We start from the raw sequence: 15045 nt of genomic DNA, 5'->3' as shown, positions 1-15045 counted from the left end.
ATGAAATTAAGTGCATGGATATTCCCTTACTTCGCGAGATCGCTAGTTGTCGTCCCGCGCCGTAGGTGGTTTATGTATAGTTTCATATTTCACGCTGGATGTATTTTATGTGTTCCTGACTCATTAAAACATCTCAAGTAGTTATATCGCATGGAACAGAAAAAGTAACAGGAGTATCTAAATGGCCACACAACGACAACTTTTCCAAAGTAAAACTGTATACACAACATTATTCACAAAAAACAGGGGATAACAACACCAAGCTCACAATTTCTTTTTCCTTTTTTGAAATGGGGATTTATATTTAAAAAATATATTTTTACAATAAATGAGAAAAACACTTTATATATTAAGAAACTATTCATATATTAAGAAACTATGTATATACGTACAATCAGTCGAAAGTTGGCTCACTACACAGAGTGGAACTGCATCCCATAACACACCGAGACTTTTCACACAACCACCTAATTTGTCCCAGCCATGGACGTATGTATTAGCAGATCGATGAACCTTATCAAATTAAGTTGCAGACATAAAAAATAAAATCTATCTAATTTCTAGGAGACTTGCATTTTTTTGTGTGGAGAAAAGGACACTATAGCTGTCAGACACTTATTGTGTCAGATAAAAAATGATGGGCTGCATGGATCATTGTTTTGAGGCCTTGAAAACATGAACTAATCTGAAGCATCCAACCCACTTTTTTTTTTTGAGGAATATGTCAAGCCCTTCATGACAGCGTCTTTGGTCCACACTCCACACCTCTGTATTGCTCATGCAGGATACCGTTTTGGAGATGTGCATACTATAGAAGACGCGTATTATGAACTGTCCTAAACCTGAAGGAAACAAAGACAATGAGTAGGAGGCGTATAGTGCTTCAGGGAGTAGCCCCAGGGCATTCCGCAGCTCGACGCGGCCCTGCAGTGAAAGCAACATATGTTCGACTGGCCCCATCGCGGGGCAAATATCGCATAAGCATAACTGAAACCGACAGTGTCGAACATATGTGCCATCTGGGCGACATATTCAGTGCACACCAGTCCGTGGGAGGGCCGGAGCCTGCAGATGCCGCAATAGGCAGCGGACACCTGACGTTGCCGCCGCTTTCTGTTCACAGGGCGAAGTCAGCAAGGCTTCGGGCAACGGTGACGGCGGAGCCGCTGGAGGAGTAGCCAGAGATACGGCCGGGGGCACAGGGATTTTGTCGAGGCCGCGACGGTGCCATCGTGCGCTTTCTTGTTGTTCATGTTGTAGACCATCTCGTCCATCACCGTATTGGCCATGCCCATCGCCGCGGCGGCGAGCGCGGCCAGCACTCTGCGCCGTCTCCCGTCTGTGCAGGTCGACCTCGTCCACTGCTGACTTGCAGCAGGGCTGGCGCGAGCTCAAGGCGGCGGCCTCCCATCTGCACTGGAAGGCGGCGCCGGACTGCGGCCAGAGAGACGGCGAGAGGGCGCAAGGTAGCCGGGCCGTAGCGACCTCGCACGCTGACGGCGGGAGGGCTGCATAAGGCGGCGGGGCAAGCCGTAAGCGTCGTCGTCAGAGAACGGCTGCGAGTTGTCTGGGAGTGACGGCGCGTTGCCGGACGCACCACGCGTCTGACTGCCATGGCAACATCGAGGTCTTGTTATCCGAAGGCGGCCGTCTCTCGGTCGCGCGCCTTTCCTACGCCGTCTGTCCTGCCTGTCATGTTGACGTCTGTGATGATCAGAGACCCAGAAGCTCCACCCCTCTCCATGCCGAATCCACTATGATCATTGCACACAATATCGAACACATACAGGTGCGCGTGATTTCTCACCTCTTATTTGGAGCTTCCGAGGACCATGGGAGGTGGCCCAGGCGATCGTCTCGTTCCCGCCATAGCCGAGCATGATATGGCAGGTTCGGAGCATCTGGTGCCCGACCTGAGGAACCGGCCATATTGTCAGTGATTGTGTGATCCCTCATACGCAAAGCGGAGGCGGAGGAGAGGCGTCGTCGGAAGGGCGATGGAGTGGCCAGCACCGGGAGGGAAAATGGAGGCCCGACGGTCGAGGCTTCGTAGAGGGACAGGCCAACAGTGAAGTCATAGAGGGGACAACCGCAGGCATCTATCGGTGGGATTTGGGAGATGTGCAACCAAAGAGGAAAACACCTCCTTTTATAGGGACATACAACCAAGGTGATTGAGTCGTGCACGTTTCTAACTGGACAATCTAGCCTACATCCATCAATCGACACAAAAGAAGAAGAAAAAAAGAACACAACTGGCTATGTTGAGCGGCCGTCCATCGAGAGAAGCCTGGAAACCATCCATACATGCACGTGTGGTCGTGAAAACCTCGCCGCTGCATGCATGCAACAAAACAAAACAAAAACCACCGCCTAGCCCACCGCTGCATGCATGCATCTGCAAAAAAACAAAGAATCGCGGCACCGAACACCACCAAATCAAACGCATGTTGACCAGGACCCAAATCATTAAGGAAAATGCAACGCGCACACAAGTAGCCTACCCTCTCAGGTCCCCCAGTAAATAAGGTGGCAGCACCTCATTGGTCCGGATTTCACTGATAAAAAAAGTAAAAAAAAACAGATAAACTAAACCTAGCCAGATTTAGTATATTTAGAATTTCAAAAGATGGTGCTACTTGGGATCTTGAAACTAGTTACACCGTGACATGGTTTAAGTCAGTTACGAAGCTGATCCGAGAGAATTAGGACTGAACCTGAACATATGGCTCTAAAATGTTTAACCTAGAGCCCGAGACACTAGCATGCTGATTTTGACACTAACGCTAATGTTAAAACGCTCTTATATTATACTCAGACTGAATGGAGTAGGATGGAGGGAGTAGCTTCTAGTTCTATTCTGGCAACCTGAATTCTAGAGCTACAGATATTTGGTAAACGACCATGCGTATATCAGTTACTGAATTTTCTAGAGTGAGTGAGATTCGGTTAATCGGTTTAAGTACTACTGCTTCTACAACAGGATGAGTCTTCACTGTATGATGTTTCCAGAGATGAGCAGATGAACTTGTACGGTTATCACTCTACAGACAGGTAGTGATCTTGGCGTCACATAAACCATTGGAGGAAGATGCTTGTGCAGCTATGATGCACTCGTACGACAACTGAACTTTACATAGGTGAAGGGTTGGCATTTGCTAGTAGAGTACTTGACATGTTAAAAAGGGCCTGAATCTTAATATATGTTGCTATGGTTCATTCCATTCCCCTCCATTACTCGATAAAAAGAACTAAATTTGATCATTTGACTGAGAGTAGTCGAAGCTGAATACAAACTGAATGTTGCCTAGCGTAGTCGAAACTGAATACAGGCTGAGAGTACGCTTGGTCTCAGCTCATTTGAGATCATCGGATTCGGATGTGTAACCATGTACCTTCCCCTCCATTACCGGATAAAACGAATTAAATTTGATCTTTGGCATGCCACTCTTAATTGGTCAGCAAATCAAGATGTCAAGCGTCTGAAGCACACATGCATTTTCAGTATGCCTAAAACTGATAGAGTAGCAGATACGTGGTTACCTCACGTAAGCAAGTCATACATGTAAGTCATAGGTGACGTTTTTGCAGTAATCTATGCATGCTGCGCTGCCACATCATTAATTAGTGCAGGTTAGTCATAAGTTTTTCTTAACATTCATTTTTTTCACAATATATGTGTTAGGTGATAGCACTATATTTTGGAAATATTAGCACTTTTCCAATTAGACTAATCCACGAGTAAACAACAAGCATGGCAAATACGGTATGCATCTCATACCGATTTGTAAGCATACTAGCACGTACAGAATATAGAAGCAAACCTTCTATGAGCAGCACATATACGGCTAGCACAAACACGAGTAAATGAGGGATGATAAGATCATACCCTCCGGTTGGCCAGGCCAACGCGGCGGCGGCAACAGCAGCCTCGGCTTCGTCTGTGGCCTTCTTCTTAGCAGCGGCGGCGTCGGCCATGCTATTGATGCAGGGGAAGTAGTGGAAGCAGAGGCGGATGGAGCTGGGGACGGATCGGGACCAGTCGCGTCGAGACGCTCCCCAAAAACCTTATTGCCGATCTCTCGCGCAGGATCTCGAACGGCAGGGTTCCGGAGGCACCTGCTCTCCCGACCAGCCGTGCACGCGCTCGTCGGGATGGGGTCGCCGGAGACAGCACATAACAAGGAACAGTAGATGACGGCTAGGTTACGCGAGAGGGAGTGAGTGAACCAAACTAGGTCACTCCACTGGCCAGAGCCTTCTTATATAGGCCGTCAGGTAGAAAGTCGTGGGCCTGGCGGAGGCCCACAACCGAGTCGACGCACTCCCGGCAAGGTTTGCCGGAGAAGGGTCGCACTCCTGGCAAGGGAGTCGACGAATCCTGGCAACGCAAGTCAGCCCACAGTCCAACGTCTCGAACAGTGGCCCACCTGTTAGCGACTCGTTAATTAATCCCTGATTAATTAATTTGTTCCTGAGCTGCAAAAATAGGCTCCGGCTCGGCTCATTCCCGCAACCCGCGGCGCGCGCGCATCGAGACGAGGCAAGGCGAGGCGAGGCGAGGCGAGGCGTGGCGAGGCGGGCGGCGAAGGAGGAGGAGCGCGCGTGTACCACTCCTCTTCCCAAGCTTCCAATGGCAAGTGGTAGAGCAGCCCTTATAAAGGGGTCTCAACTCTCCTCAACTAGCAAGGTGGGACTAAACTTTCCACCACCTGCCATCTCATACATGGTCCTCAAGATTAACCACGGATTAGTGTCTTATATGGGCCTAAGCCCATCCATAATCCATCAATCCTCCACCAGATCTCGAGGCACATAAGTTTGTCAACTGTTTCAAACAATGTTTGATATATCAGAAATTTCAGTGGAGACTGTTAAGTTGAACTTCCACCTAGAGCAACAGAATTAGACTTCTTCACAACTGAACAATGGACTATGCCTTGAATTGTTAGTTTGGCGTGTAGAAGTTTCACCTGTTGTCAGCTGATACGTGGATGCCGAAGGCTAAACCCCACGGGTGGAGGTTATTAGTCATACTCCGTACCTTCTCATGAGCTTCCTAGAGATCACTCAATCTCATAGACTGTGACCAGTAGTCGGCTCACATAGGTGTGTTCCTCCAAAGAATGCTCTGTAGGTTAACATCTTGCTTACACAAGCTTTGGAACATATTAAGACAAAAGTCAGCCTGCCTTACAGAATTGAGAGTATTACTGCATCTCCAACAGAGTGGGTTTATTAAGGATACTCTCCTCAGTTGACCGCTGGATTTTTTTCCCAGGTCCTAATTCACGGGATCTCTGATCACATAGGTTGGGTTACCCCGATGGAAACTTACGTGGGTCTCATACCCATCTCACTCGATGCATTTTCTATCACAACCCCTGATAGGCCTTTCGTAAAAGGGTCTGCCAGATTCTTAGCCGTCTGGATAAAATCCACGGCTATCACTCAGGAGTTTCTTGATTTTCTAACATATTTCAATCTTACTCTTATGTGCTTTGTGGATTTCATGTTGTCCTTTGAACTCTTAGCCTTGTCAATCACCGTTTGATTGTCACAGTTCATAAGGACAGCCGGCACTGGTTTGTCAACCACCGGCAAATCCATCAAAAGCTCTCGAAGCCATTCTGCTTCGACGCATGATGTATCTAATGTTATGAGTTCTGCTTCCATAGTCGATCTGGTTAAGATCGTCTGCTTGCAAGACTTCCAGGAAACAACACCACCACCAAGTGTGAAGACATGTCCACTTGTGGCTTTCATTTCATCAGCATCAGAAATCCAATTCGAATCACTATACCCCTCAAGTACCATGGGTAGCCAGAATAGTGAATTCCATAGTTCGTCATACCTTGCGAGTAACGCATCACTCGCTCAACAGCATGCCAATGAACATCTTTCGAATTGGAAACAAACCGGCTCAGTTTGCACACAGCAAATAAGATATCAGGATGAGTAGCACATCCTAGGTACATCAGTGAACCAACCACTTGAGAATATCTCAATTGATCTACAGCCGTGCCTTTGAACTTTCGAATCCGCACGCTAAGATCATATGGTGTTGCAAAAGGTTTGCATTCCGAATATCCAAAACGGCTCAAAATCTTCTCAAATAGTGGGATTGCAAAAGTGTAATTCCACCCTCAGAATTTCTTAGTAGCTTGATGTTCAAGATAACATCAGCCATGCCCAGGTCTTTCATCTCAAAGTTATGAGATAGAAAATCCTTGACCTCCTCAATGACTTTGAGGTGGGTCCCAAATATCATTATGTCATCGACATACAGACAGAGTATAACTCCTTCGCCCCCACCATAGCGATAGTATACACATTTGTCAGCTTTGTTAACAACAAAGCCTGCAGATGTCAGAGTAGTGTTGAACTTCTCATGCCATTGCTTAGGCGCTTGTTTCAGGCCATACAAGGATTTCACAAGCTTGCACACCTTTCTTTCCTAACAATTTACTACAAAGCCATCAGGCTGTTGCATGTAAATTTCCTCGTCGAGCTCTCCGTTACGGAAAATCGTCTTAACGTCCATCTGGTGAACGAGAAGACCATGCGAGGCAGCCAAAGTGAGTAACACTCGAATGGTTGTCAGTCTAGCCACAGGTGAGTAAGTGTCGAAGAAATCCTCTTCTTCTTTCTCGGTATAACCCTTGGCCACAAGCCTAGCCTTGTACTTCTCAACAATACCATCGGGCCTAAGTTTCTTCTTGAACACCCACTTACATCCCAATGGTTTACAACCATAAGGACGATCAGTGATCTCCCATGTCCCGTTAGCCAAGATGGAATCCATCTCGCTACGGACCGCATCCTTCCAGTAGTCAGCATCCGGAGATTCATAAGCTTCTAAAATGGAACTGGGAGTGTCATCATCCACGAGGTACACGAGGAAATCATCACCAAACGACTTTGCAGTCCTTTGTCTCTTGCTCCTAACAAGAGCTTCCTCGTCATCCTCCGTGGAACTCTCATCACTTTTATGTTCATAATATTCCATCGGAATGGCAGGTTCAGGAGTCTCATCAGATTCCAGTCTAGAAGTGCTTTGCATATCTCTAATGGGGAAAATATCCTCAAAGAATGTAGCATCCCTAGACTCCATGATCGTACCGACCTTCATGTCGTGTACATCAGATTTAACCACTAGAAATCTATAGCCAGCGCTATGCTTGGCATAGCCAAGAAAAACGCAATCCATGGTCTTTGGTCCCAGCTTGCGCTTTTTGGTTATCGGCACGTTGACTTTCGCCAAACAGCCCCAAGTGTGTAAGTAAGAGAGTGTAGTTCTTTTCTTTTCCCATTGCTCATAGGGAGTAGTTTCATTATCCTTTGTGGGAACTTTATTCAGGACATGACATGATGTCAATACGGCCTCCCCCCACCATGCCTTGGATTAACCCGATGTATCTAACATGGCGTTAACCAAATCAGTTAGAGTACGGTTTTTCCGTTCGGCAACCCCGTTTGACTAGGGTGAGTAGGGAGGAGTCCTCTCATGAATAATACCATGTTCCACACAGAATAAATCAAACTCATTATAAAAGTACTCTCCACCACGACCAGACCGAACTCGTTTTATTTTCTTCTCAAGTTGGTTCTCAACTTCAGCCTTATCTCTCCCTAATAATAAAGCACGGATTGGGTCTCCGGGTTCACCGTCGTGCCGTTTTTGCAAAAATGTCCCTGAGCTTTTTAAGAATCAACCCGCAGTCTTCAATAGCCCGAACGTAAGTGAAAAAAATGTTTCGGGCCCGAGCGCTGCGCCTTTCTCCCGAGCGAAGTGGCCCAGTTCCTCTATCTTCTCCTTCTCACGAGCGGATCAGCCGCCGCCGCCCCTCTACAGCCCGCCGTCCCGTCCCCCCTCCGCTCGCCGTTGTCGCCGTCTTTGCGACGGTCCTGCCAACGAGGCTGACACGCCAGTGCTCCAGCATGGCCTCACCTGGCAGGGGGATGCGATGGTGGTGGTGGCGAGGAGGCGGAAGCAGCCGTCGTCATTGTTGGCGTGATGCCTGATGGGGGAGGGGAGTGTCGCACCGCGAGCCTCTTGCCGGCTGGCTGGGCGCTCTTCGCGCTGGTACTTGCTCTGGGAAGAGCAGGAGTGGTGCTGGAGCAGTGGTCGTGGTGTCCCCGGGTGCCTGCCGCCCTCCCCGCACACAAGGTCGTCGTTATCCCCCGGCCCCCTAGCGCACAAGGTCGCCGTCAGCCCCCCGACCCCCCAGCGCTGGTCTCTGGTAGTCACCATCGTTGACGGAGTAGGAGCACACGCGGAGGTCTGGAAGGGGCAAGGTCTTGCAGGCCAGTTCTGAGTTCGCGTGCGTGTGCTCTCCTACCACCGGTGCCAGACCACTGTACGGGTGTCCGGTGTCCCTGTTGCGGCTCCAAGATTTCGCTGGGAGCTGCTGTGCTGCAGTTTTGCTCCACTTCTCCCCTCCTGAACTCGGAAGCAGTAGATAAATTTTTGTGTCCACTACATTCAGGAATTGACTGAAAGGAACAATTTGATTTGAAAAGGCAATCAATTTACATAGAGCAGGTTGATTGTGTGGAGTTGCAAGCATAATTTGTTGTAGTGTAGTTTCAAAGATGATTTAGACAAAAAAACACCATCAAGCATTGCAAATGATGATGTAGAAAAAAAAGTTTGCCAGCGAATGAAAAAACCAAATCAGATGGCTTACTGGAGGTTCTTGGTTCAGCTTGTTAGATGGAAGGACAAGGCGGTGGCGATGGAGACGGGGAGTCGATTAGGTAGGAGAAAGAGTTTGTGCAACTGCTGCTCAGTGCGAAAAACAGAGGTAAATAAATTTATTGTTCAGGTGGCGAGATTTAGTCTCCCTTCTTTGTATTCAGCGATGAACTACTGAATGGTGTTGATAAATTCATGGCATGAGTTGTCGAGGAGGACGTCAAAGTGTGGGAGGTTGCAGCCTTGCAGGAGATTAGTCTTACCTTCGCAAATTAGCTTGCGGTCCTGAAGCTGTATGTTTGCTTAATCTAAAGTGTGCACAAATATTTGTGTTTAATGAGTGAAATGTATCCATCTGACTGACATGAACCTTCAGGAAAGGCAGATCCTAAAGTTGGCTTCACTTGGTAGTAACTATGGATACTCTCTCGACTTCACAGTGAAGCGAGGATGAGCTTAGAGGTCATGGCAGAAGAGTCGGTGCTTGAATGAACTAGACATATGCAAGTCAGTGCTTGTATTACTAAAATCTTGAACCACGTGTGATATTTTTTTTTCCGTTGCAACGCACGGACACTTTCGCTAGTAGACTTTAAAGTAGTGTAGAGCCACATCCTTAGTATTTAACAAATACACATAGCAGAATCTAGTGGAATCATCAATCAGAGTCATGAAGTATTTCTTTCCACCTTTAGTAAACACACCATTCATCTCACAGAGATCTGAATGTATGAGATCTAACGGTGCCAGGTGTCTATCCTTCGCAAGCTATGAGGCTTACGAGGTTGCTTATCTTGCACACACGCATGGCACTTAGAGCCTTTGGCTAAAGTGAAACTCGAGATTAAATCCATCTTGGCTAGCCGCGCCATACAACCGAAATTTATATGACAAAGACGTGAATGCAAAACCTCAGATTCGTTCACATTAGAATGAATTTGGTTCATGACTTTATTACAGAAATCCTCCAGGGAAAGGCGGAACAAACCACCACACTCATATCCTTTTCCAAAAAATAGTCCATACCAAGATACGACTACTTTGTTAGACTCAAATACTAACTTAAACCCTTCTTTACATAGAAGGGAGCCACTAACGAGATTCTTCTTAATGGCGGGGACATGTTGCATGTTCTTCAGTTACACGATCTTTCTCGAAGTAAACTTCAGATCGACTGTGCCAACACCATGTACAGAAGCATGCATGCCATTCCCCATCAGGACGGAACAATCTCGTGTGACCTGGTAAGAAGAAAACAAAGACACATCAGCACAGACATGAATATTGGCCCCAGTGTCAACCCACCAATCGGTGGACTCACAAACTAAAAGTATGGTAAACAGATTACCATACCCAGATGCCGCATCATTGTTACTCAGAGTGAAATTGACAGACTTGGAGTCCTGTCCTGACTTCTTGTACTTGTTTGGGCACTTGTTTGCCCAGTGTTCCTCTGATCCACAAGTAAAGTAGCCATCTCTCTTTTTGTCTTTCTTCTTACCCTTCTTCTTAAAGGTAGTATTCTGCTGGACAGAGTTCTTTCCCTTGAACTTGTGGAAGTTCTTCTGCACCACATTGGCACTAGAATAACCCTCTGCCTCTTTCATGTGTGAGTCCTTTGCTATCGAGTCCTGCTCAACACTGAGATGACCGATGACATCCTCAATAGAGAATTCACGTCTCAAGTGCTTGAGAGAAGTAGCAAAGTTCCTCCATCCAGGAGGGAGTTTTGCAATAATGCAACCCGCGACAAATTTGTCTGGTAAATCACACTTCAGGATCTCTATATCCTTAGCGATGCACTTTATCTCATGAGCCTGGTTCAATACAGAACGGTTATCAACCATCCTGTAATCATGGAACTGCTCCATGGCATACAGTTTGCTCCCAGCATCGGTTGCGCCGAACTTAGCTTCGAGCGCATCCCACAAGTTTTTGGCAACACAAATATGGAGATATATGTCAACCAACTTGTCTTCGATCATAGTAAGAATGGCTCCCACAAAGATGGTGGTTGCCTCCCTAAACGCCTTTTCCTGTTCAGGAACAACCGTTTCTGTGGGAAACATAGCACCAACCCAGAACACATTCATTGCTGTGAGCCACAAGGTGGTCCTTGTCTGCCAACGCTTAAAATGTGTCCCAGTAAACTTTTCGGGTTTTAGTGTCACAGCAAAGCCTTGAATCGAAAAGTGCCAAAAATAGGGTTTTTGGATTGTTGGAAATATTAGCACTTTTCCAATTAGACTAATCCATGAGTAAATAGTAAGCATGGCAAATACGGTATGCATCTCCTACCGATTTGTAAGCATACTAGCACATACAGAACATAGAAGCACACCTTCTATGAGCAGCACATATACGGCTAGCACAAACACAAGTAAATGAGGGATGAACAGATCATACCCTCCGGTTGGCCAGGCCAACGCGGCGGTGGCAGCAGCAGCCTCGGCTTCGTCTGTGGCCTTCTTCTTAGCGGCGGCGTCGTCGGCCATGGTGTTGATGCAGGGGAAGTAGTGGAAGCAGAGGTGGATGGAGCTGGGGATGGATCGGGAGCAGTCATGTCGAGACGCTCCCCAAAAACCTTATTGTCGATCTCCGGGGCAGGATCTCAAACGGTAGGGTTTCAGAGGCACCTGCTCTCCCGACCATCCGTGCACGCGGTCATCGGGATGGGGTCGCCGGAGATAGCACAGAGCAAGGAATAGTAGATGACGGCTAGGTTACGCGAGAGGGAGTGAGTGATCCAAACTAGGTCACTCCACTAGGCAGAGCCTTCTTGTATAGGCCGTCAGGTAGAAAGTCGTGGGCCTGGTAGAGGCCCACGACCGAGTCGACGCACTCCCTACAAGGGTTGCCGGAGAAGGGTCGCACTCCTAGCAAGGGAGTCGATGAATCCCGGCAACGCAAGTCAACCCACAGTACAACGTCTCGGACAGTGGCCCACCTGTTAGTGACTCGTTAATTAATCCCTGATTAATTAATTTGTTCCTGAGCTGCAAAAATAAGCTCCGGCTCGGCTCATTCCCGCAACCCGCGGTGCGCGCGCATCGAGGCGAGGCGAGGCGTGGCGAGGCGGGCGGCGGAGGACGAGGAGCGCGCGTGTACCACTCCTCTTCCCAAGCTCCCAATGGCAAGTGGTAGAGCAGCCCTTATGAAGGGGTCTCAACTCTCCTCAACTAGCAAGGTGGGACTAAACTTTCCACCACCTGCCATCTCATACGTGGGCCTCAAGATTAACAAGGTATTAGTGTCTTATATGGGCCTAAGCCCATCCATAAACCATCAATCCCCCACCAGATCTCGAAGCACATAAGTCTGTCAATTGTTCCAAATAATGTTTGATATATCAGAAATTTCAGTGGAGACTGTTAAGTTGAACTTCCACCTAGAGCAACAGGATTAGACTTCTTCACAACTGAACAATGGACTATGCCTTGAATTGTTAGTTTGGCGTGTAGAAGTTTCGCCTGTTGTCAGCTGATACATGGATGCCGAAGGCTAAACCCCACGGGTGGAGCTTATTAGTCATACTCCGTACCTTCTCATGAGCTTCCTAGAGATCACTCAATCTCATAGACTGTGACCAGTAGTCGGCTCACATAGGTGTGTTCCTCCAAAGAATGCTCTGTAGGTTAACATCTTGCTTACACAAGCTTTGGAACATATTAAGACAAAAGTCAGCCTGCCTTACAGAATTGAGAGTATTACTGCATCTCCAACAGAGTGGGTTTATTAAGGATACTCTCCTCAGTTGACCGCTGGATTTTTTTCCCAGGTCCTAATTCACGGGATCTCTGATCACATAGGTTGGGTTACCCCGATGGCAACTTACGTGGGTCTCATACCCATCTCACTCGATGCATTTTCTATCACAACCCCTGATAGGCCTTTCGTAAAAGGGTCTGCCAGATTCTTAGCCGTCTGGATAAAATCCACGGCTATCACTCCGGAGTTTCTTGATTTTCTAACATATTTCAATCTTATTCTTATGTGCTTTGTGGATTTCATGTTGTCCTTTGAACTCTTAGCCTTGTCAATCACCGTTTGATTGTCACAGTTCATAAGGACAGCCGGCACTGGTTTGTCAACCACCGGCAAATCCATCAAAAGCTCTCGAAGCCATTCTGCTTCGACGCATGATGTATCTAATGTTGTGAGTTCTGCTTCCATAGTCGATCTAGTTAAGATCGTCTGCTTGCAAGACTTCCAGGAAACAGCACCACCACCAAGTGTGAAGACATGTCCACTTGTGGCTTTCATCTCATCAGCATCAGAAATCCAATTCGAATCACTATACCCCTCAAGTACCGTCGGGTAGCCAGAATAGTGAATTCCATAGTTCGCCGTACCTTGCAAGTAACGCATCACTCTCTCAGCAGCATGCCAATGAACATCTCCCGGATTGGAAATAAACCGGCTCAGTTTGCACACAGCAAATGAGATGTCGGGATGAGTAGCACATGCTAGGTACATCAGTGAACCAACCACTTGAGAATATATCAATTGATTTACAGCCGTGCCTTCGAACTTTCAAATCCACACACTAGGATCATATGGTGTGGCAGAAGGTTTGCACTCCGAATATCCAAAACCACTCAAAATCTTCTCAACATAATGGGATTGCAAAAGTGTAATTACACCCTCAGAATTTCTTAGTAGCTTGATGTTCAAGATAACACCAGCCACGCCCAAGTCTTTCATCTCAAAGTTATGAGATAGAAAAGCCTTGACCTCCTCAATGACTTTGAGGTGGGTCCCAAATATCAGTATGTCATCGACATACAGATAGAGTATAATTCCTTCGCCCCACCATAGCGATAGTATACACATTTTTCAGCTTCGTTAATAGCAAAACCTGCAGATGTCAGAGTAGTGTTGAACTTCGCATGCCATTGCTTAGGCGCTTGTTTCAGGCCATACAAGGATTTCACAAGCTTGCACACCTTTCTTTCCTAACAATTTACTACAAAGCCATCAGGCTGTTGCATGTAAATTTCCTTGTCGAGCTCTCCGTTAAGGAAAGCCATCTTAACGTCCATCTGATGAACGAGAAGACCATGCGAGGCAGCCAAAGCGAGTTACACTCGATTGGTTGACAGTCTTGCCACAGGTAAGTAAGTGTAACACCCACGATGCGGCTATATCTCCCACGTGTCGAAGCACGACTTAGAGGCATAACCGCATGGTGGTTTTTGTCGCAAGAAGGGTCATCTTCACACAATCCCATGTAATGAATAAGAATGGGATAAAGAGTTGGCTTACAATCGCCACTTCACACAATGAGCAAATAAATCATACATCATTCAGAGTACACACATAGTCCGACTACGGACGGAGCCAAAAGAAAAGAAGATAACCCAACTGCTAGATCCCCGATCGTCCCAACTGGGCTCCACTACTGATCAACATGAAACGAAACATAGCAACGACCAAGATCTTCGTTGAGCTCCCATCTGAGCTCGGTTGCATCGCCTGCACTGGTATCATCGGCACCTGCAACTGTTGTGATAGTATCTGGTGAGTCACGAGGACTCGGCAATCTCAAAACCCACGAGATCAAGACTATTTAAGCTTATGGGAAAGAAGGGGTAAAGTGGTGAGGTTGCAGCGGCGACTAAGCATATATGGTGGCTGGCATACGCAAATAAGAGCGAGAAGAGAGCAAACGGAACGGTCGTGAACTAGCAATGATCAAGAAGTGATCCTGAACTCCTACTTACGTCAAACATAACCCAAAACCGTGTTCACTTCCCGGACTCCGCCGAGAAGAGACCATCACGACTACACACGCGGTTGATGTATTTTAAAGAGGCCAAGTGTCAAGTTATCTACAATCGGACATTAACAAATTCCCATCTGCCTCATAACCGCGGGCACGGCTTTCGAAAGATTATACCCTGCAGGGGTGTCCCAACTTAGCCTATGATAAGCTCTTGCGATCAACGAAGGATATACCTTCTCCCAGGAAGACCCGATCAGACTCGGAATCCCGGTTTACAAGACATTTCGACAATGGTAAAACAAGACCAGCAAAGCCGCCCGAATGTGCCGAAAAATCCTGATAGGAGGTGCACATATCTCGTTCTCAGGGCACACCGGATTGTCCAAACTTCCGGTAGGCCAGCCCAGAGTTGCCCCTGGTGGCCACCGGCGGTTGACAGGTTGGACCAACACTCACGACGAGCACTGGCCCGGGGGGGGGGGTAAAATAAAGATGACCCTTGAGTCTGCAGAACCCAAGGGAAAAAGGCTTAGGTAGGCAAATGGTAAAACCAAGGTTGGGCCTTGCTGGAGGAGTTTTATTCAAAGCGAACTGTCAAGGGGGTCCCATAAATCACCCAACC

General features: G+C 47.4%; 1 long non-coding RNA gene across 1 annotated transcript; it reads right to left on the bottom strand.

The window, feature by feature from the left end:
• Positions 1 to 628: 628 nt before the first annotated feature.
• LOC123092480 (uncharacterized) lies at positions 629 to 2112 on the bottom strand. Its single transcript, XR_006444668.1, has 2 exons — positions 1808 to 2112; positions 629 to 1689 (listed from the first exon to the last, which is right to left on the bottom strand). It is a non-coding gene; the product is annotated as an uncharacterized lncRNA (long non-coding RNA).
• Between the last annotated feature and the right edge of the window lie 12933 nt (positions 2113 to 15045).

This window comes from Triticum aestivum, chromosome 1B (genome assembly GCF_018294505.1).
Source record: "Triticum aestivum cultivar Chinese Spring chromosome 1B, IWGSC CS RefSeq v2.1, whole genome shotgun sequence".
NCBI lineage: Eukaryota > Viridiplantae > Streptophyta > Magnoliopsida > Poales > Poaceae > Triticum > Triticum aestivum.
The sequence above is the reverse complement of the archived record's forward strand: the minus strand, read 5'-3'. Positions and strand labels throughout refer to the sequence as shown.